Source organism: Hippocampus bargibanti, linkage group LG05 (assembly GCF_051943395.1).
Source record: "Hippocampus bargibanti isolate YZ-2025 linkage group LG05, ASM5194339v1, whole genome shotgun sequence".
Taxonomy (NCBI): domain Eukaryota; kingdom Metazoa; phylum Chordata; class Actinopteri; order Syngnathiformes; family Syngnathidae; genus Hippocampus; species Hippocampus bargibanti.
Window position 1 is genome coordinate 21,372,640 of NC_142738.1, and position 22,087 is coordinate 21,394,726.

At 44.5% G+C, this 22,087-nt stretch overlaps 1 protein-coding gene across 3 annotated transcripts in view; it reads left to right on the forward strand.

Moving 5' to 3' along the window:
* LOC148898212 (SITS-binding protein) overlaps window positions 1-22,087 on the forward strand; it is a 50,599-nt gene that overhangs the window by 4,501 nt on the left and 24,011 nt on the right. The gene's annotated exons all lie outside the window — the stretch shown is intronic.

A 22,087-nucleotide genomic window follows, 5' to 3' on the forward strand; every position in this document is an offset into this window, starting at 1 on the left:
ACACAGCCTTTTGTACATCATGGCACCCTTAAGAAATATGACCCCACCTCAGGGAACACACAAAGCGTGGTGTGAATCCCAGGGTGTGACGTAATCCCCATTTTTACATGCACTTCACCTGCCCAACCTGCATTACAAAGTTGTTGGTTTGTGAGCATGAGTTGACAAATATAATGAATGGAAAAAGCACGCCCAAAATTGTCATGATCTGGTTGGCGACCAACGGGGGGCGCTGTCGGCCCCGCCTGCACCTGCACAGGTGCTGGTCGTCCCGATCAGATTGGCGACCAGCGGGTAGCGACGTCAGCCCTGCCGGCAGCCTCGCAGGTGCTGGTCGTTATAATCAATGACACTTAAAAGGACACCTGGCACGATCATCCGGTGCCGGTTCATTGTTTGTTTGCTGCTTGTTTGCCGCATGCATTGTGTACGTGTTTGTTTAACCTTGCGGACTTTTACACTTGGTTTTCTTTTGCTACTTTGTATTTTTTCCATTCAGATCATTTTGATGTTTTACATTTTGTTCCTGCTGACTTTATTTTAATACAATTTGTCAAACAACCTCCTGCTCCCTCCTGCCTGCTTTTTGGGATCCGAACCCGCCATCACCACCTCGCAAACCGTGACAGAATGAATCGGCCTACCATCGGATCCCGCAGGTACATCGGACCCGTCTCATTTCCACCCTGTGCCTGGCAATGCTACGTCCACGTTAGCGCAAGCCTCGTCGAGTTTGAATTGCGTCACTCGACGAGCCGCAACGTCCACGTAAACGTCCGGCCGAGACCTCCTTCCAGGTGGCCGTCCAGGGTGAAACTGGGTGACTGGCATTGCACGCCCACGTCCAGCCACGCTGTCGTCGTGCATGACGAATTGAGTCTCATCCACGACGAGCCGTGCAACGTCCGCGTCAACGTCAGTCCGAGACCCCACTCACCGCTGGATCCCGGAGCGGCTCTGGACTGGTCTCGTTCCCCCGGAGCCGGGCAGTCCACGCCCACGTCGGCGTCCGGCCGAGTCCTGGTCCCATACGGCCGTACGGGGTGCCATTCTGCGCCTGGCAGTTCGACGTCCACGCAGAGCCATGCGCCGTCGCGTGAACGTGCGAGAGGGATCGCACTCACGCCCACGACGATCCGTGCCGCGTCTTCGTCCACCCCAGGCCCAGTCCCGTTCCCATCAGGCCGCCGCCCGTCGTATGCTGGAGAGGCAGCGGTTGCCCTCTCCACCGACCGTTCCCTGGCGAGTGGACCTTTTGGGAGACTGTTGGGACTTCTGGAAGCAGCCCCTTGAAGGGGGGGTACTGTCATGATCTGGTTGGCGACCAACGGGGGGCGCTGTCGACCCCGCCTGCACCTGCACAGGTGCTGGTCGTCCTGATCAGATTGGCGACCAGCGGGTAGCGACGTCAGCCCTGCCGGCAGCCTCGCAGGTGCTGGTCGTTATAATCAATGACACTTAAAAGGACACCTGGCACGATCATCCGGTGCCGGTTCATTGTTTGTTTGCTGCTTGTTTGCTGCATGCATTGTGTACGTGTTTGTTTAACCTTGGCGGACTTTTACACTTGGTTTTCTTTTGCTACTTTGTATTTTTTCCATTCAGATCATTTTGATGTTTTACATTTTGTTCCTGCTGACTTTATTTTAATACAATTTGTCAAACAACCTCCTGCTCCCTCCTGCCTGCTTTTTGGGATCCGAACCCGCCATCACCACCTCGCAAACCGTGACAAAAATATAACTCACTGGACGTTGAAGTGACACATAAATAGACTATAAAACAGTACTGTATGTGCCATATTAGTTTATTGATTTAGATATTATACTAGAAAAATAATCCAGTAGCCGTAAACTAATTGGGAGTCCTTTTATTTTTGAGAGGCAATTTATTCTGGTGGTAAAGGGGGATGAAGTGGGCCACAATGTGGCTAATGAGCAAACGGTGGTGCAAAATTGTGGTTAAAAAATGTCTATAGAGCCAATGTCACACTGCTGTTCATAGTCATCAGTCAGTGATGGGTGCATGCATGGCTGTCCATCACCAATATTTGCAAGTTACATTGGCAAGCATTGAGGGTTTGAACAATTTCAGTTTTTGTAATCAACTACAACGTCACAAGAGTCAAGTCAAAGTTGATTTCTTGATGACATCATGATGAATTTTCCATGATTTATAATAATAATAATACATTTCATGTATAAGCACCTTTCAAACCTCTCAAGGACACTTTACAGCAGAGGTGTCAAACATACGGCCCGCGGGCCGGAACCGGCCCCCGAAGAGGTTCGATCAGGCCCGCAGGATAATTTGAAAGTGGAAAAATGCATAAAAGACATGGAATTAATATTTTTGATTCACTGCAATTCATGGATTATCCGCTAAGGGGCGCACTCTTTCCATCAGAGTAGAAGACACGCCGCATCACTGAGACAGACTGAAAACAGCCGACGGTGTCAATGCGCCATCTGCTGCTTGTTACGACGTTGTTAATATCTTGGTCTCTACCTCTCCGCTACAACCTCATTAGCCAAAATGTCGTTATCCAAACGGAGAAAAGTAGATAAGGAGTGTAGAATTTTCAAAGAAAAATGGACCACATCCTATTTATTTACAGAGATGCACGGAAAACCTTTGTGCTTGGTGTGTTTGCAACAAGTTTCGGTATTGAAGGAATATAATATTCGACGCCACTACGGGACTCATCACAGCGAAAAAATATGACGGGTTGCAAGGACAACTGAGAAGAGAAGAGAAGAGATTAACGAATTGCTGGCGGGTCTGAGGAAACAGCAGTCAACTTTCATCCGGAGCAGCGGTAAATGCCAGCTACCTAATTGCTAGTGAAATAGCATTAGCATCGAGGGGCTATTTCGACGGTGAGTTTGTTAAACGATTCATGATGAAGGCGGCTGAACTTGTATGTTCCGAGAAGCGACAAGCTTTTGCCAATATTAGCCTGACGAGGAATACTACAGCAGAGAGGATTTATTGCATTTTCCGTGGCAATTGACGAGAGCACTGACATCACAGACGTGGCCCAACGGACCTTATTTATTCGAGGAGTTGATGAGACATTGACTGTTACTGAAGAGTTTCTTGAGTTGGTGCTAATGATGGACACCACAACAGCCGAGGACATTTTCGGCTCTGTCGTTGCTGTATTGGACAGAGTTGGAGTGAACTGGTCCCGCGCTGTCAGCCTGGCTACAGACGGGGCGTCATCCATGGTAGGAAAGAAAGCAGGTGTCGTGACAAAGTTCAAAGACAAAGTACAAGCCCTTAATGGAGGAGATCGTTTCTGGACATTTCACTGTATTTTGCACCAGGAGGCATTGTGTTGCAAGTCGCTGAAAATGGACCACGTCATGGAGGTGGTTGTTCGCACTGTAAATTTCCAGAGGTCTGAACCATCGTCAGTTTGACAAACTTCTCAGCGACAGCAACATTACCCACAGCCTGCCATACCACACTTTAATGTTAGTCAGCAGCTTCAAAACAAAAGTTCTGTGATGGAATTCTACTGTTCATACAACTCCATATATTTTCAGTATGTATTGTATGTGTATGTATGTTTCATGTATGAAGTTTACAGATTTACAGGACACGTGAACACTTTCTTCATTACAAATTTAGAATCACTCCCCTTAGTTTGTAAGCTATTTGAATCATATTCATAACTGGATTTGTAACAAGAAAGCATATTCTCCGAATCTGAAGCCATTGTTTTGATTCTCCAGCAATGCAAGACGTCTTGGCATGACGTCACGAATTGGGGTCGGGACTTTCTGAAAATGCCCAATTCGCAGCTCAATTTTTTGCAGATTTTGGACACTTTAAGTATTTTTATTGGTGTTTTGCATTTGAATAAAAATATCATACCGCGTGTTTTGGGTATTGGATGCTATAAAACGTTTTTCTGATGTCAGTTAGGAAACAAAAAAGTGACATCGGTTGTCCTTTAAATCATTTTAATACTCAATGTGTTATGTTCATGCACCATTGGACTTAATTGTGACACAGCCTTTTGTACATCATGGCACCCTTAAGAAATATGACCCCACCTCAGGGAACACACAAAGCGTGGTGTGAATCCCAGGGTGTGACGTAATCCCCATTTTTACATGCACTTCACCTGCCCAACCTGCATTACAAAGTTGTTGGTTTGTGAGCATGAGTTGACAAATATAATGAATGGAAAAAGCACGCCCAAAATTGTCATGATCTGGTTGGCGACCAACGGGGGGCGCTGTCGGCCCCGCCTGCACCTGCACAGGTGCTGGTCGTCCCGATCAGATTGGCGACCAGCGGGTAGCGACGTCAGCCCTGCCGGCAGCCTCGCAGGTGCTGGTCGTTATAATCAATGACACTTAAAAGGACACCTGGCACGATCATCCGGTGCCGGTTCATTGTTTGTTTGCTGCTTGTTTGCCGCATGCATTGTGTACGTGTTTGTTTAACCTTGCGGACTTTTACACTTGGTTTTCTTTTGCTACTTTGTATTTTTTCCATTCAGATCATTTTGATGTTTTACATTTTGTTCCTGCTGACTTTATTTTAATACAATTTGTCAAACAACCTCCTGCTCCCTCCTGCCTGCTTTTTGGGATCCGAACCCGCCATCACCACCTCGCAAACCGTGACAGAATGAATCGGCCTACCATCGGATCCCGCAGGTACATCGGACCCGTCTCATTTCCACCCTGTGCCTGGCAATGCTACGTCCACGTTAGCGCAAGCCTCGTCGAGTTTGAATTGCGTCACTCGACGAGCCGCAACGTCCACGTAAACGTCCGGCCGAGACCTCCTTCCAGGTGGCCGTCCAGGGTGAAACTGGGTGACTGGCATTGCACGCCCACGTCCAGCCACGCTGTCGTCGTGCATGACGAATTGAGTCTCATCCACGACGAGCCGTGCAACGTCCGCGTCAACGTCAGTCCGAGACCCCACTCACCGCTGGATCCCGGAGCGGCTCTGGACTGGTCTCGTTCCCCCGGAGCCGGGCAGTTCACGCCCACGTCGGCGTCCGGCCGAGACCTGGTCCCATACGGCCGTACGGGGTGCCATTCTGCGCCTGGCAGTTCGACGTCCACGCAGAGCCATGCGCCGTCGCGTGAACGTGCGAGAGGGATCGCACTCACGCTCACGACGATCCGTGCCGCGTCTTCGTCCACCCCAGGCCCAGTCCCGTTCCCATCAGGCCGCCGCCCGTCGTATGCTGGAGAGGCAGCGGTTGCCCTCTCCACCGACCGTTCCCTGGCGAGTGGACCTTTTGGGAGACTGTTGGGACTTCTGGAAGCAGCCCCTTGAAGGGGGGGTACTGTCATGATCTGGTTGGCGACCAACGGGGGGCGCTGTCGACCCCGCCTGCACCTGCACAGGTGCTGGTCGTCCCGATCAGATTGGCGACCAGCGGGTAGCGACGTCAGCCCTGCCGGCAGCCTCGCAGGTGCTGGTCGTTATAATCAATGACACTTAAAAGGACACCTGGCACGATCATCCGGTGCCGGTTCATTGTTTGTTTGCTGCTTGTTTGCTGCATGCATTGTGTACGTGTTTGTTTAACCTTGGCGGACTTTTACACTTGGTTTTCTTTTGCTACTTTGTATTTTTTCCATTCAGATCATTTTGATGTTTTACATTTTGTTCCTGCTGACTTTATTTTAATACAATTTGTCAAACAACCTCCTGCTCCCTCCTGCCTGCTTTTTGGGATCCGAACCCGCCATCACCACCTCGCAAACCGTGACAAAAATATAACTCACTGGACGTTGAAGTGACACATAAATAGACTATAAAACAGTACTGTATGTGCCATATTAGTTTATTGATTTAGATATTATACTAGAAAAATAATCCAGTAGCCGTAAACTAATTGGGAGTCCTTTTATTTTTGAGAGGCAATTTATTCTGGTGGTAAAGGGGGATGAAGTGGGCCACAATGTGGCTAATGAGCAAACGGTGGTGCAAAATTGTGGTTAAAAAATGTCTATAGAGCCAATGTCACACTGCTGTTCATAGTCATCAGTCAGTGATGGGTGCATGCATGGCTGTCCATCACCAATATTTGCAAGTTACATTGGCAAGCATTGAGGGTTTGAACAATTTCAGTTTTTGTAATCAACTACAACGTCACAAGAGTCAAGTCAAAGTTGATTTCTTGATGACATCATGATGAATTTTCCATGATTAATAATAATAATAATACATTTCATGTATAAGCACCTTTCAAACCTCTCAAGGACACTTTACAGCAGAGGTGTCAAACATACGGCCCGCGGGCCGGAACCGGCCCCCGAAGAGGTTCGATCAGGCCCGCAGGATAATTTGAAAGTGGAAAAATGCATAAAAGACATGGAATTAATATTTTTGATTCACTGCAATTCATGGATTATCCGCTAAGGGGCGCACTCTTTCCATCAGAGTAGAAGACACGCCGCATCACTGAGACAGACTGAAAACAGCCGACGGTGTCAATGCGCCATCTGCTGCTTGTTACGACGTTGTTAATATCTTGGTCTCTACCTCTCCGCTACAACCTCATTAGCCAAAATGTCGTTATCCAAACGGAGAAAAGTAGATAAGGAGTGTAGAATTTTCAAAGAAAAATGGACCACATCCTATTTATTTACAGAGATGCACGGAAAACCTTTGTGCTTGGTGTGTTTGCAACAACTTTCGGTATTGAAGGAATATAATATTCGACGCCACTACGGGACTCATCACAGCGAAAAAATATGACGGGTTGCAAGGACAACTGAGAAGAGAAGAGAAGAGATTAACGAATTGCTGGCGGGTCTGAGGAAACAGCAGTCAACTTTCATCCGGAGCAGCGGTAAATGCCAGCTACCTAATTGCTAGTGAAATAGCATTAGCATCGAGGGGCTATTTCGACGGTGAGTTTGTTAAACGATTCATGATGAAGGCGGCTGAACTTGTATGTTCCGAGAAGCGACAAGCTTTTGCCAATATTAGCCTGACGAGGAATACTACAGCAGAGAGGATTTATTGCATTTTCCGTGGCAATTGACGAGAGCACTGACATCACAGACGTGGCCCAACGGACCTTATTTATTCGAGGAGTTGATGAGACATTGACTGTTACTGAAGAGTTTCTTGAGTTGGTGCTAATGATGGACACCACAACAGCCGAGGACATTTTCGGCTCTGTCGTTGCTGTATTGGACAGAGTTGGAGTGAACTGGTCCCGCGCTGTCAGCCTGGCTACAGACGGGGCGTCATCCATGGTAGGAAAGAAAGCAGGTGTCGTGACAAAGTTCAAAGACAAAGTACAAGCCCTTAATGGAGGAGATCGTTTCTGGACATTTCACTGTATTTTGCACCAGGAGGCATTGTGTTGCAAGTCGCTGAAAATGGACCACGTCATGGAGGTGGTTGTTCGCACTGTAAATTTCCAGAGGTCTGAACCATCGTCAGTTTGACAAACTTCTCAGCGACAGCAACATTACCCACAGCCTGCCATACCACACTTTAATGTTAGTCAGCAGCTTCAAAACAAAAGTTCTGTGATGGAATTCTACTGTTCATACAACTCCATATATTTTCAGTATGTATTGTATGTGTATGTATGTTTCATGTATGAAGTTTACAGATTTACAGGACACGTGAACACTTTCTTCATTACAAATTTAGAATCACTCCCCTTAGTTTGTAAGGTGTACGCAGGGATTACATTTAGATTTTTTATGCGTATGTGTAAGTGGTTTAAAAAAATCCCTTTCTTTAAAAGTCTCATTTAATCTTAAAGTGCATTACTATATTTTTCAGTACAAATTAAAGTTTTGTGCCTTTGTATAATCATTGGGATTAATTGCAATGCATATTTGTGAATGATAAAAGTAAATTGCACTTTTGTCTAAGGAAAGATGAGGTGTTTCATGAAATGTTTTGTAAAAGGATAGTTCATTAAATGTCAATATTTTCCTAATGTTCTTGTGCTTCTTTACACCAAAACAAAGGAAAGACATGATATTTTTGCTATTTTTAGCAGAGTATGGTATAATTTTAATGGTCCGGCCCACTTGACATCTCCCTAGGCCGTATGTGGCCCGCGATGCGAAATGAGTTTGACACCCCTGCTTTACAGTCACAGGATAAGTTTTTCTGCAAGTGATCACTGGCAGCCAGACACGCCAGCGTTCACTCAACCCGGAAGTAACACACACACACACACACACACACACACACACACACACACACACACACACACACACACACACACACACACACACACACACACACATGCACACACACGCATACACGTTTTTGCCACATGGTGGGGACATGGTGTGCAAAAGTTTTGTCCCGTGGGAACCCAATTTCAAACATGAAAAAAACATATTTATGAAACTCATAAACATTTGATTTTAGGACCCATTTTTTAGCCTGTGCTCACTCAGAAATCACTTTAAAATGGCATAATTCTTGATTTAATTTTTCCAGGTTTTTCGTAACTCTGTGGGGACTTAACGAATCATGTCAAACCAAAACTACCAGCAGGTGGCGCTTATTTTTTTCAAGAGACAATATTTAGAGCCTGTAAGGTCAGCAATTGTGTTTTGCAGGAGCCATGATCGTATATTTTTTGACAATTCTAAATTTTGAACACAAATTGTGAAGTATTTTGTTCACATGCACAACTGGGTCCAAGCCCCCTCCCATTTTCTGACACGATATCCAACAGAATAATCAAAACTCCGCCCTACCATCCAATTTACCTATTAGTAGTAAACACAGAATAAATATATTGAGTTCTACAAAATCAGGAATATGTACTTCAGTGCTATGGTCACGGTGCAGGTCTGAATGCAATTCAGATTTTTTTTTGGTGGGATCAATTTATTTTGTAAGGGTTCACATTACATGAAGAAATGCGGGAGCGGACGCTGGCGCGCTTTGGCTGCCGCTGCTTTCCCGCGTAATGTTTTTTACCTGTTTTTTACCTTCTTTTAGCCTTTTAAACCTCTTTTTAGCTTTTTTATGGTTCACGAACCTCTGGAATTACCAGACAGTCACCAAACGAACGTTGGCTATCGATCCATCTCATGATTCCGGTCGCTTATCCGGATCACTGACGAAGCCGCGTTATCATCTCCACCCACCTGTTCCCGCTGTCGAGGGCTACCTGGCCGCTGCCTCCCTCTGGGTGTTGCTGGTGAATATCATGGCGCTTCTCCATCGACCTGTTGGGCGGCTACAGTACTCGGCGGCGGAGCTGCTGAAGTTCCGCTCCCGATGGACGAGCGTGCCACCGGCGATTCTCCGGTTTCCGGAAATCGCTCGTCGCCCTTCACGGAGGTATATCCACCGCGGATCACGTCGAGGCTTTCACCTCGATGGCTCCAAGGATATCACCTCCCTGTGGTCATCCGTCCGCCAGCCGCGCAGAGGGAGTAGCCGCACGATCGACCACCGTATGTTAGCCGGCCTGGCTAGGTCGGCTAATGCGCCTCGTCGTGGGGACGCCACCAGCGTCAACTTCGGCCTCCTCAACGTCCGCTCGCTTACGGGAAAGGGGTGTCTTATCCAAGACATTCTAATTGACCGTAAGCTTGACTTTTTTTGTATAACTGAGACTTGGCAAACGGCGGGAGACTTCTCCGAGCTCAATGGCGCAACTCCACCAGGCTTTGTTTACATTGCTAAGCCCCGCCTCTCAGGCCGCGGAGGTGGACTTGCGATACTTTACCGCAAGAACTGGAGAATCCTTCAAGTTTCTATCCAGGAAACCCAATCTTTTGAATGTCTTGCGTGTAAAATTTCTGGACCCTCACCCACCATCATAGCCACTGTATACCGTGCACCAAAACCACATTGTGACTTTCTAAAAGAATTCTCTGAGGTCCTCACACACCTCTCCACCCTGTCACCGAATGTAATTATTCTCGGAGACTTCAACATCCACATGGACAATTCCACTCTTCCCCTCACTAAAGACTTCACCTCCTCACTCGACAGCCTTGGTCTGCACCAATTCTCGGATTTTCCCACCCACATAAAAGGCCACACCCTGGACCTCATCTGCATGTCTGGCCTTACCCCTAAGAATTGCACAGCTGATGAAATCCCTATAACAGACCATTTCCTGGTTTCATTCAATGTTTCCATCACTCTCTCTCTCTCCCCAAACCACCCCGTGTCATCACATATCGCAACATCAAGGACATCAACGTTGCCACCCTTGCTGAGATGATTGCCACCCTGACTCTGGACCACAACTCTTCTCCTGATGAGCTTGTCTCCCGGTACAACGCGGACCTCACGAACACCCTCAACGCCCTTGCTCCTGTAAAGTCCCGGTCTGTTCAATTTACCCGACCTGCACCCTGGTTCACCCCCCATCTCCGCTCCATCAAGACAAAGACTCGCCAACTTGAAAGACTTTACAGAAAGTCCGGGCTCACTATCCACAAGGACATGTATGCAACTCACCTTACCCTTTATAAGGACTCTATCTCACGCGCAAAATCGCTTTATTACTCTGGACTCATTGATTCAAATTCTGGTAACTCACGGGCCCTCTTTTCCCTCTATCACAAAATCACACAATCTCCTATCTCTCTCCCCTCACACTTTTATTCCTCTGAGACATGCAACACTCTGCTGATGTTTTTTAGCGAAAAGATCAACAAAATCCATCAGCACCTCGGGTCCTCTGTCCGCCCCCCTTCTCCCAGCCTTTCTACTCCTTCCAAACTTTTTTCCGCTTTTGCACTCCCCCATCCCTCTATAATCTCAGACATTATCACTAAATCCAAGAACTCCTCCTGTCAACTCGACCCCCTCCCCACTATCCTTATCAAGTCCTGCCTACCCTCTCTTCTCCCATTTATTTCTACTATTATTCACTCCTCATTATCAACTGGAATTGTTCCTATCCCACTCAAAACCGCAGCTGTCACTCCAATCTTGAAAAAACCTGGCTCAGACCCAAACGATTTCAATAACCTACGTCCAATTTCCCACCTTCCATTCATCGCCAAAATTCTTGAAAAGACAGTTGTTTCCCAGCTTCACTCACACCTCACTCACAATAACCTCTACGAACAATTCCAGTCTGGTTTCCGCCCCCGCCACAGTACTGAATCGGCTCTCATAAAAATCACGAATGATCTTTTTATGGCAGCCGATGCCGGTTCACTCTCCATCCTCATTCTTCTCGACCTGACCTCAGCTTTTGACACCATTTCCCACCCTATCCTTCTCGACAGACTTTCCACCCTAGGCATCACCCACATCCCACTCCGCTGGTTTCACTCCTATCTCTCTGATCGCGCACAATTCATCCAAATCAACTCGTTCACCTCACGGTCCTCTCCGGTGTCCTCTGGTGTGCCTCAAGGGTCTGTCCTGGGGCCACTTCTCTTTATTATCTACCTACTTCCTCTTGGCAATATTTTCCGTAAGTTTGGCATTCACTTTCACTGCTTCGCGGATGACACCCAACTCTACCTCTCCAGCAAACCCGACGCTTCTCTTCCACCTTCATCCCTCTCATGTTGCCTCTCAGAAATTAAATCCTGGCTTTCCCATAACTTTCTCAAGCTCAACAGTGAAAAAACTGAACTTCTTCTTGTCGGTACCAAATCCACCCTCCACAAAACTAACAGTTTCTCCCTCACCATTGACAGTTCTACCGTGTCCCCCTCCCCTCAGGTCAAGAGTCTGGGTGTCATCCTCGATAGCTCACTTTCCTTTCACTCCCATATTAATAACATTACTCGGTCTGCTTATTTCCACCTCCGTAATATTAACCGTCTCCGTCCCTCGCTCACCCCTCACTCCGCTGCTATCCTTATCCACAGTCTTGTCACCTCCCGCATCGATTATTGCAACGCACTTCTCTTCGGTGTCAATCAGAAATTTCTCCATAAACTCCAACTCGTCCAAAATTCTTCAGCCCGGATCATCACCAAAACCCCCTCCTTTCACCACATCACCCCTGTACTCCAGCAACTCCACTGGCTACCGGTTAAACATCGTATCGAATTCAAAATACTTCTGTTTACTTTCAAAGCCATCCATAACCTTGCTCCTCCCTATCTTTCTGACCTGCTTCAAATCTCTGTTCCCTCTCGGTCCCTCAGATCCTCATCCTCCCTTCACCTCTATGTGCCCTCTGCCCGTCTCACCACGATGGGATGCAGAGCTTTCAGCCACTCTGCTCCCAAACTCTGGAATTCACTCCCACCCAACATCCGTAATATTGACTCCCTCCCTATTTTCAAGGCTCATCTCAAAACCCATTTGTTTAAAATTGCTTTCAATGTCTAATTCTCTCTGCTATTTTATTATTTATCATTTTACTTATGGTTTTATTGTTATGTGCTGTGTTCTATTGTTTTTATTGTAAAGTGTCCTTGGGTGTTTTGAAAGGCGCTTGAAATAAAATGTATTATTATTATTATTTACTACTGAGAAAAAATGATTTTAAAGATTCCATTCCGATTTCTATACACCCTCGACGTTAACTTGAAGTTGTTCAATACTAAATATCCCATGGAATGTTATAAGGGGGAAGAGATATAGAGCATTTTTTGTGTCGGATAACAATACATTATGGTAATCAAAAACAAAAATAATGTATCATATTTCCCCTACCCATACAGTATATAGACCCCTACCACTGTTGCTTGTCAGATGATAACTCAGTCACGAACCAAGAGAAAACAGTTTACCTTTTGTTTGCTGTGGTGGAACAGGCACCTTCTTGACGTGCAGCATCTTCCCATCTGACCTACCTTTGGAATCTTTCTTCTGGAGCTGATGTTCTGTGCATCTACTTTGGAAAATGATATGCAAATGCACAACCTTATAAGGCTCGAGAAAGTCCGCAAACACGAGGCAGGCTTCTGATTGGCTGCCGTACCGAGTATGCAAATGGCCAAACAAACTGAAATTCCGAAATTTCCAAACCAAACAAATATTTCAAAATGGTAATAATGTATTCCTATTTTTATATCTTTGTTCAAACGTTTGCTTTATTGAAAAATGCAAACGTTTGATTAGAAAAAAAATATTTCGTTTTTGTTGTTGTTGTTGTTGTTTTTTTTTTTTTTTTTTTTTTTTTTTTTTTTTTTTTTTCAAAAAATTGTCGGCCACCCGGGCGGAGACCTTTTGTAAGTTGTACGCCCGACGTAAAAGTTGCATGCCCCAGATATTATTTCAGACACGGGTGTCTATCCATTAAAATACAAAAGTAAAAAAATGGATGTGTATTTTTTATGGGACAGCTTTGATAGGCTTACCTTTCACCGAAGACAAAGCTTACATGAACACACACACACACACACACACACACACACACACATACATGTTTAGGGTGTTATGTAATGCTGTGGCAGGCTGAACAAGGTGTCACATGCCAAACCGCCCCTCTCCAATTTTAAAGAGGGCAACCCCATGAGCTTTAGTTTCTTTGTTTAGCTTTGCAGTGAATGAATAAAAGCACCAGACAACACCCCAATAACAATTGTTTGAATGTCACTAAGGAAGCACTCACAGACATTTAAAGTCTTTAGCTCCAGTTAGAGGAAAGCTCTGGGAATAATATGTTCACTGACATGTTTTTTTTCAGTTTTCAGATTTTCAGTTCCTAATCATTAACAAAGTCCCTGTAATAATAATAATACATTTTATTTTGAAGCGCCTTTCAAAGCTCTCAAGGACACTTTACAGTCACAAATGAGCATAGAAAAAAACAGAAACAATAATAAATAAAATAATGATAAATAGAAACAAGAGAGAAGCTACACAGAAAATGCGATTTTGAATAGGTGGGTTTTGAGATGGGATTTGAAGCATGGAGCTATGATCATGTATAATATTATTTGTATATAATGTATTTAAAACTTTCTAGCATGAGAACCACCAAAAATGCAATGACCATAGTTATGCTAAATCATGGCTCATTTAAATGAGAGAATTCTGGGGGGGTTCTCAGAATCAGCCTCTGACATTTGAGTCTGTCCCAGCTGTCTTCGGGCACTAGGCGGGGGACACCCTGAACTGATTGCCAGCCAAACAAACAAATTCCACACCACACTCACACTCAGATCTAGGGACAATTTAGACATGAAAAACAAATTCAAGAAGCAGTGTTGGCCATGACACTCTGAAACAATTTTTAGATAGTTAGAAATTGCATCTCCTAAAAAGTAATACAATTACAAACTCAGCTACTATGACAGTAAAAGTAATTAGTTACTCAAGAATAATTTTATTTATTTTTCTGTGTTTTCTCAAAGATGTGTAAAATGTGTTTAATAAACAAATGAATATTAATAAAAAATATATTTGGTATTTATTCCAAGAGGGTGTAACTTGCCACATGCATCGTAATGATAATGCAGAAAAATTCTAAATTGAAAAAAAAGAAGATTAACACTCCATTAAAGTTCTAAATTAAAACACGCAAAAATGTAATTAGATGTTAAGGAAAATCTACATGTATGACAATGTTCTACGTATTTGTACATTATTGCACAGATTTCTGTGCTTTACGAATTCTTAAACATTCAGCAGGTATAGGTTCATAGACCTGAATTTACTGCTATGCTGTGTCTTCAGGTCATTCAATACAGGCGGCAGTCATTTCCAAGCAACCAAGTCAATTATCATTGGTAACATGAACTGACTTCCTGACAAGTATGCACAATCACCACTCAATGTTGTGCACATACTGGGGATTGTACTTTACATACATTAATACAATATGACCATAAAACTAAAGTGGTGTATGCATACTTACAAATTTAACATTATAACTTGTGCAATCTTCGGCACAATAGAACAAATATGTATTTGGTGTATCTGCGTCATCGCCAAAATATTTTTTTCTTTGTTGTTACCTCTACTTTGATATGTTTGCATGGGTTTTGTCCTGGTACACTGAGTCTTTCCCACATTCCAAAAACATACATGTTTACTCCTAAAATGTCCACAGGTGTGAGTTGCAGGGTGTTTGTTTATGATTGACTGTCCTGAAAAAGACGGGTGATGGAGGCAGTCTTCAGTTGAATATTACTTTTCAGATACAAGGTAACTCAATGTGCTTCATATCATGAAAAGTACATTTAAAATCATTTACAAACTAAAGAACTATATACATCTAAAAGCAAAGTACAGAAATAAAATTTGGCGTAGTAAAATGATTAAAAGAATGGACAGTGTAAGAAAAAGATATTGGAAGAATGGATTTAAAAAATGCTTTCGAAGAACTCGATCGCTGGTCTTGTAGAAACGAATGTTTTTTGCCTGCATTTCGAAACATTCACACTTAGAACTGAGTTCATTTACACTTGCAGCAGAACAACTATATGCTACTTCACCATATTTGTGTCACATATCGGCTTGCGACCAACGGTTGGCACTGTAGAGCCCCGCCTGTGCTACCCAGGTGTTGGTCGTTTTAATTAGTGGCAGTTAAAAGGCCTTTCGACATTTAGTATCAGGTCATTGTCTTTGTTTCACCATGTCAGGTTTGTTTCACCTTGTCCTTTTTGACTCATTGTTTTGATTTGCTACTTTTGTTCTGATTACTTTTTGTTTGAGATGTTGTTCCTCTCGACTTTCTCTCGACTTTATTTAATACGATTTGTCAAATACACCACACTCCTTCCTTCTGCAGGCATTTTTGTGGTCCACCACGTTGCAAATCGTGACAGAATAACCCGACTAACCACTGGACCCTTACCCATCAGGCCGTCGCCTTTCTGTTCCCCAGCGAGGCAAGGTTTGCCATTAATTTCTCATTCCTGTCTTTTGACGAGGCAAGAACTGTTGTCTCTTTCTGGTTCTTGTTCCTCGGTGAAGCAAAAGTTGCTGTCGCCTTCTAGTCTTGTGCCTTGGAGGATTGCCGTCACCTTGATGTTCCTGTTCCCTGGAGAGGCAAGTGTTGCCGTCTCCTTCTCATTCCTATTCCTTGGCGAAGCACGGGTAGCTGTCGCCTTTTATTTCCTGTTCCCTGGCGAGGCAAGGTTTTCTGTCACCTTCAAGTTCCTGTTCCCTAGAGAGGCAAGGGTTGCTGTCTCCTTCCCGTTCCCTGGCGAGGTGGGCCTTTTGGAGGAATTTTGGGACTTCTGGAATCACTCCCATGAGGGAGGGGTACTATCATGATTTGGTTTGCGACCAACGGGTGGCACTGTAGGCCCCGCCTTCAGCTGCACAGGTGTTGGTCGTTTTAATCAAAGGCAGTTAAAAGGACTCCCGGCATTCAATGTCGGATCATTGTTTTTGTTTCACCCTGTCAGATTTGTTTCACCTTGTCATGTTTTACTCGTGGTTTTGTTTAGCTACATTGACATCAGAGTCACCTGGGTGTCGGCTCCAGCTCCCCCATTACACCAAAATAGATAAGTAGTAAAAGATGGACTATTTAGACCAGCCTTCCTACCTCTCAGCCTTCGTAACTCTCCTGTCACTCATGACCTGCACATTAAAAACCCACTGATTGAAAATCCATCCATTTCCTGCAACTAATGCCTGGTGTGCCGCTCTTTTACAGAGATGTTGCAGCCTATCCAAGCTGAGCTGAGACTGATTGTTCATTGAACGTGCTACAAACTGACTGTGTACTACTACTACTACTACTACTACTACTACTACTACTACTACTACTACTACTACTACTACTAATAATAATAATAATAATAATAATAATAATAATAAGAAGAAGAAGAAGAAGAAGAAGAAGAAGAAGAAGAAGAAGAAGAAGAATCCTCTTCTTCTTTTCCTTTCGGCTTTTCCCCTCAGGGGTCGCTACAGCGAATCAATGTCCTCCATCTATCCCGGTTTTGTGCATCCTCTTCCCTCACACCAGCTACCTTCATGTCCTCTTTGACCACATCCATAAACCTCCTCTTCGGTCTTCCTCTCGGTCTCCTGCCTGGCATTTCAAGGCTCAGCATCCTTCTCCTGATATAGTCACTCTCTCTCTTCTAGACATGTCCAAACCATCTCAGTCTGCCCTCGCTGACTTTCTCTCCAAAGCCTCTAATATGAGTTGTCCCTCTAATGTACTCATTCCTGATCCTATCCAACCTGGTCACTCCCAAGGAAAACCTCAACATCTTCAGCTCTGCTACCTCCAGCTCTGCTTCCTGTCTTTTCCTCAGTGGCACTGTCTCCAGTCCAAACATCATGGCTGGTCTGACCACTGTTTTATACACTTTTCCTTTCATCCTATCTGAAGAAAAAAATCCTCCACCTTCTTTATCTCTTCTCCCTGTAGCATCACTTTTGCACTTGGATCCCTCTCATTCACACACATATATTCCGTCTTGCTGCGACTGATCTTCATTCCTCTCCTTTCCAGGGCATATCTCCACATCTCTAGTTTCTCCGCCACCTGTTCCCTGTTCTCGCTACAGATCACAATGTCATCTGCAAACATCATGGTCCAAGGAGATTCATGTCTAACATCGTCTGTCAGCCTGTCCATCACCATAGCAAACAAGAAGGGCTCAGAGCTGACCCCTGGTGGAGTCCCACCTCCTCCTTGAATTCCTCAGTCATACCAACAGCGCACCTCACAACTGTCTTACAGTCATGATACATGTCTTGCACCACTCTGACATACTTTTCCGTCACTCCAGACTTCCTCATGCAATGCCACAGCTCATCTCTGGGCACTCTGTCATGCGCTTTCTCCAGATCTACAAAGACACAATGCAATTCCTTCTGACCTTCTCTGTACTTCTCTATCAGCATTGTTAAAGCAAACACTGCATCTGTCGTACTCTTTTTTGGCATGAAGCCATACTGCTGCTCACAAATGTTCACTTCTGCTCTTAGTCTAGCTTCAACTACTCTTTCCCAGAGTTTCATTGTATGGCTCATCAACTTTATTCCTCTGTAATTACCATTAACTCTGTACATCTCCTTTGTTCTTAAAAATGGGCACGAGTACACTTTGTCTCCATTCTTCAGGCATCTGTTCACCGTCTAAGATCTTGTTGAATAACCCAGTCAGGAACACCACCACCACCTCTCCAAGACACTTCCATACCTCGATTGGTAAATCATCAGGCCCGAGTGCCTTTCCCCCCTTCATCCTCTTCAGTGCCCTCCTCACTTCATCCTTGCTAATGCTTGCTACGTCTTGGTCCACAACAGTCACGTCCTCTACTCTTTGTTCCTTCTCATTTTCCTCATTCATCAATCCTTCAAAGTACTCTTTCCATCTTGCCATCACACTACTGGCACCTGTTAATACATTGCCATCTCTATCCTTAATCACCCGGACCTGCTGCAGGTCCTTACCGTCTTTGTCTCTCTGTCTCGCCAGCCTGTAAAGATCAGTCTCACCTTCCTTGCTGTCTAGCCGAGCATACAAGTCATCATAGGCCTCTTGTTTGGCCTTTGCCATCGTTACTTTAACCATGCGCTGCATCTCCTTGTACTGCTGTCTGCTCTCGTCCGTCCTCTCAGTGTCCCACTTCTTCTTTGCTAACCTCTTTCTCTGTATACACTCCTGCACCTCCCCATTCCACCACCAAGTCTCCTTATCTACCTTTCTTCCACTCGATACACCAAGTACTTTCCAACCCGTGTCTCTGATTATGTTTGCTGTAGTTTGCCAGTCATCTGGAAGGACCTCTTGCCCACCCAGTGCTTGTCTAACCTCCTTCCTAAATGTCATGCAACACTCTTCCTTTTTCAACTTCCACCATTTTGTCCTCACTTCAGCCTTTGGTTTCTTCATCTTCCTCACTGCCAGCGTCATCCTACACACCACCAACCTATGCTGTCTGGCTACACTCTCACCGTGCCGTTGACACAAAATGTAGTCTACCTGTGTACTTCTGCCTCCACTCTTGTAGGTCACCCTATGTTCCTGTCTCTTCTGAAAGAAAGTATTCACAATAGCCATTTCCATTCTCTTAGAAAGTCAACCACCATCTGTCCTTCAGCGTTCCTCATCTGGAGTCCAAACCTGCCCATCACCTCCTCATCATCTTTGTTTCCTGCGCCAACATGTCAATTGAAGTCTCCACCAATTATAACCCTCTCACTTCTCGGGATGTTCTGTATGACTTCATCAAAGTCCAACCAAAATTTCTCCTTCTCCGCCAGCTCATTCTATCTGATACTCTTTTTACGTCTAAGACATTCCTAACAAACTCCTCTTTTAAGATAACCCCAACTCCATTTCTCTTTCTGTCTTCACCATGATAGAACAACTTAAACCCTGACACTAAGCTTCTGGCCTTGCTCCCTTTCCACCTGGTCTCCTGGACACACAGTATGTCTACCTTCCTTCTCTGCATCATATCAACCAGCTCTCTACCTTTACCTGTCATTGTTCCTACATTCAAAGTTCCTACTCTTAGTTCTATACTCTTGGCGTTCCATTTCTCTCTTTTCCTCCGGGCACACCTCCCTCCTCTCCTTCTTCGACCAACAGTAGTCCATTTTCCACTGGCACCCTGAAGGGCAACAGTACCAATGGCGGCCGTTGTTAACCCGGGCCTTGACCGATCCGGTATGGGATTCATAGGTTTGAGTCGCATATTTGTTTTGGCAAAATTTTTTACGTCGGATGCCCTTCCTGACACAACCCTCTGTATTTATCCGGGCTTGGGACCGGCACAATAAGACACTGGCTTGTGCCCCCTTGTGGCTACATTAATAATAATAATGCAGTGGGGCCTTGGTTTACGAACACCTTGCCTTACGAACTTTGCGGTTTACGAACGTTATATTTATGAAAATTAAACCTTGGCATACGCACTATTTTCGCGATACACACCCCCCACCACGGCTGGCGGAGTAATCTTCGGCGGAAGAACACAAAAGCACATGACCGAACAGCATCCCAGCCGGCCTACCTTTCCACACCCCCTTTCTATGAGTGCACATGTCGATCGTCTTCAATGATACTTTTGCCATTATGGGACCGAAAAAGATGCCACCACAGGCTCGTGTTCAGCCGAAGAAGACACAAAACAAAATAACAGTTGAGGAAAAGAAGGAGATCATTGAGAAACACAAACAAGGTATGTGTTTGTGGCATCACATGTGCACACCGTGGCTGTCATGTGAATCTCAGCCTGTCACATCTCTCACGCTGTTTGTCACTTCCCTGAGAGTAACTTTATCCTCCCATTCTACAAATTAAGAGCCCGGTACCGTCCACCATTGCTACCATCCTTCGCCTAAAAGCTTTACACAAAGGCGTTATTTAGTCGATGCTTTCACGTGACTAATGACACCGAAATTGTCACGTGCGAGTTGACAGCTGGGGCGGGGCCGCCTCTCCCGACCTCCGCCAGCCAAAGAAGACACAAAACAAAATTATAGTCGAGGAGAAGAAGGAGATCATTGAGAAACACGAACGAGGTGTGCGTGTTGATCCCCTAATCACTGATACTGGAACATTTCAATGAGTCGCTGTTACCTCACCAGTGACATGATTACGACGCCTCGCGCCTCGCTGTGTCTTGTGCTGGCAAGTCCAAGACTTTGCTTTGCCCGAGGTGATTGTTAGCCGCGATCGCGTAAGTTTGTTGCTTTCCGGGATCGCGAGTGTGCCATTTTATTTTGCCTAGCTTGACAGGCTTGTTGTAATAAAATCTCTGCCAGCACCTACGGGACTCGAAGTGGATGCAGATGACATCGAGGAGCTTGTTGCTCGCCATAATGAGGTCCTCAACACAGGATTTGATTTGCCTTCAAGAGGACAAGCAGAAGCAGGCCATTCAGGAGTTGATGTGCAGGCTTTTATTGAACAGTTCCATACAGAAAAGGCTATGAGAAGCCTCAGTTTTGTCAGATCATAGTTAGAAAGCAACAGGTGTTAATTAAGAGCCATCGACCATCACAAATGTAAATAAAGTGACTTTATTATACAGTGCAGTGTATTTCTTTCAGAACAATACAATAGCACATTTATTATACATAAAATAAGGTATGTTGTGTGTAGTTTTAAGGCTTATTTAGTTGAAAATTATATTTTATGGAGACCTGGGAATGGATTATTGTCATTTTAATGGTTTCCTATGGGAAAAAAATGGGATACACACTTTTCACCTTACGCACACTGTCTGGGAACCAATTAAGTTCATAAGCCAAGGTTTCACTGTAATAATAATAATAATAATAATAATAATAATAATAATAATAATAATAATAATGTACTGTTCTGGCAAATATAGACTTGATAGAACAAAAACCGATGGAGATTTTTGTTTTTATTTTGTTTGTTTTGATATCTGACAAAGATCAATGGTCTTTTGACTAAACATTTAAAAAATATTTATCATTCAACTTGACAATGTGTAGTTGCCGTCAGGGTACGTATCCCATTCCAAGCTAAAATACTGATAATTGAAGGAAGCAAACATTTAGTTAGTTAGTTTTGTGTTTTATATAATTCTTTGAACATGTGAGTCACCATGTTGCTGTCAGGCTTGTTTTCGCTGGCATTGTGGAAGATATTTTCAATGTAAAGGGGAAGAGTAAAATGTGTCTGACAACCAAAAAGTGACTTGGGAAAGCTAACAAGGCAAAGTAAGTCAACGTAGAAGTAGAGTATTTGACATTTAATTGTGATGCCAACTCTCAGAACTTATTGATCCATTTTGTCATGCTTTAAACGAAGCGAATTATGTTTTGGATCCCCCAAATAGGAGACTTCTTCTTTTCCTTTCGGCTTTTCCCTTCAAGGGGTCGCCACAGCGAATCAGTGTCCTCCACCTTCATAGGTTTGATTCGCATGTTTGATAGGAGACTCCAGACAAAAAAAAATGTGACAAAAATGATTATTAAAAAAATACTAACAATAAATAAATCACACTGACAAATTAGAGCCACAGGGAATTGCCGAAGTCTACTACACCAGGTGCAAGGGAGACTTAGACTTGGAACTGGTCGCCAAAATGTCTTGTTAAAGCCCGGGCATATACTTTATGTGCAGTATAAAGACAAATATAACGCAGTCCAACAAGGAAACTGTCTCTATCGCAAATGCTGCGTGTCATTCAGAAGGACACTGAGCAGCTGCCCACTGAAGAGATGCAAAACACTTGAAGAATGACTCATTTAGCCAGCCAGTGCTTTGTTCGTC